Source organism: Puntigrus tetrazona, unplaced genomic scaffold (genome assembly GCF_018831695.1).
Source record: "Puntigrus tetrazona isolate hp1 unplaced genomic scaffold, ASM1883169v1 S000000003, whole genome shotgun sequence".
Taxonomy (NCBI): domain Eukaryota; kingdom Metazoa; phylum Chordata; class Actinopteri; order Cypriniformes; family Cyprinidae; genus Puntigrus; species Puntigrus tetrazona.
This window is the reverse complement of record NW_025047683.1, coordinates 1,699,186-1,700,689: the sequence shown is the minus strand read 5'-3', so window position 1 is coordinate 1,700,689 and position 1,504 is coordinate 1,699,186. Positions and strand designations below refer to the sequence as shown.

Here is a 1,504-nt window from a genome sequence, read left to right as displayed (position 1 = left end):
CCTCCGGGACCGTGGTTCAAAGTCTCTCCCGCTGGCGAGGAGCGCCTGTCCGGGTAAAAAAACCTCTATCCTATTTTACTCTATGATCCAGCGGCCGTGGCCCGAGAGGTCTGCCGCGCAAAATCCAAGACGGCAAAAGAACCGCACAAAAACCTAAGGCGGAGAGAGAGAGAGAGAGATCCGAGAGAACTTGACTGTCGCTGCACTCGGGCGGGCCCCTGCTTTCCAGCGGCGGGGGCCGAGCCGGGCCCTGGCGGGTACCCGCACGGCCTCCGGGACCGTGGGTTCAAAGTCTCTCCCGCGAAGGAGGGGCGCCTGTCCGGGGGTAAAAACCTCTATCCTATTTTACTTATGTTCCAGCGGCCGTGGCCCGAGAGGTCTGCCGCCAAACATCCAAGACGGCAAAAGAACCGCACAAAAACCTAAGACGGCGGAGAGAGAGGGATCTCATGAGAAGGGAACGCCGCTCTGGGAGGCTTGACGCACCCCGCGGAGGCTTGAGCAACCTATCATGAGCGCCCCACCCCTGGCACGGGTGGGGCCGAGGCCGCGAGCCTCTGAAAGACTTTGCTTTGCCAACCCCGCGGTACCCAGCAGGCCTTCGACCGTGGGTTCAAGTCCTCTCGCGGGGGGCGCCCGTCCGGGGAACGACTTTGTATTTTTGAACCCACACAAGCCTGTGCAGTTCGGCCTCGCCCCGGCGCTAAACTCAAACGCAGTACGACTTTAGCGGTGGATCACCGCTCGTAAGGCCGATGAAGAACGCAGCCAGCCGCGCAGAACTAATGTGAATTGCAGGACACATCGATCATCGACACTTCGAACGCACTTTGCGGCCCGGTCCGTCCCGGGCCACGCCTGTCTGAGGGTCGCTTTCCCATCGATCGGGACCTCCGGGTCCCGCGGCTGGAGCGTCGCAGGGGGCTTCCCGCCTCTCCGCCCTCCCAAGTGCAGACCGCCACGGGCGCGCCCTCGGCGGAGTCGAGCGCTTCCTCCGGCTTCCCCCTCCCACGAGGGGGGGAGGTCGGCGTCCCCCCAGGCGTCTGGGACCGAGCGGCGTCCTCCTCTCGGCGGCTTCCGTGGGTGTTCACCACCTCCGCCGCCCGACGTGGACTCCCCGGCCCTCCGCCTCGGACGCCCGCGGCGTAACGGGAGGTTCGCGCCCGCCTCGCGCCTCTCGGCGCCTGCCCCGCGCGCGCGAACGAGACCTGTTCAGGCCAGCCCGCAGCAGCAGCGCGGCGGCCGCTCCTAACCCATATCCGACAACGACCTCAGATCAGACGAGACGACCCGCTGAATTTAAGCATATTACTAAGCGGAGGAAAAGAAACTAACAAGGATTCCCTCAGTAGCGGCGAGCGAAGAGGGAAGAGCCCAGCGCCGAATCCCCGCCCCGGGCCACGGCGGCGAGGGACATGTGGCGACAGAAGACCGCTTTCTCGGGCGCGGGTCGGGGCCCAAGTCCTTCTGATGGAGGCTTAGCCCGTGGACGGTGTGAGGCCGG

The 1,504-nt window shown here is 65.1% G+C and overlaps 1 non-coding gene and 1 pseudogene across 1 annotated transcript in view; both read left to right on the top strand.

Moving 5' to 3' along the window:
• The first annotated feature begins 722 nt into the window (after positions 1-722).
• LOC122331885 lies at positions 723-872 on the top strand (annotated as a pseudogene).
• A 394-nt stretch (positions 873-1,266) lies between these two features.
• LOC122332034 overlaps positions 1,267-1,504 on the top strand; it is a 4,020-nt gene continuing 3,782 nt past the window's right edge. Inside the window, exon 1 of the ribosomal RNA XR_006248388.1 lies at positions 1,267-1,504. This exon is cut by the window's right edge and continues 3,782 nt beyond it. This is a non-coding gene — a ribosomal RNA (28S ribosomal RNA).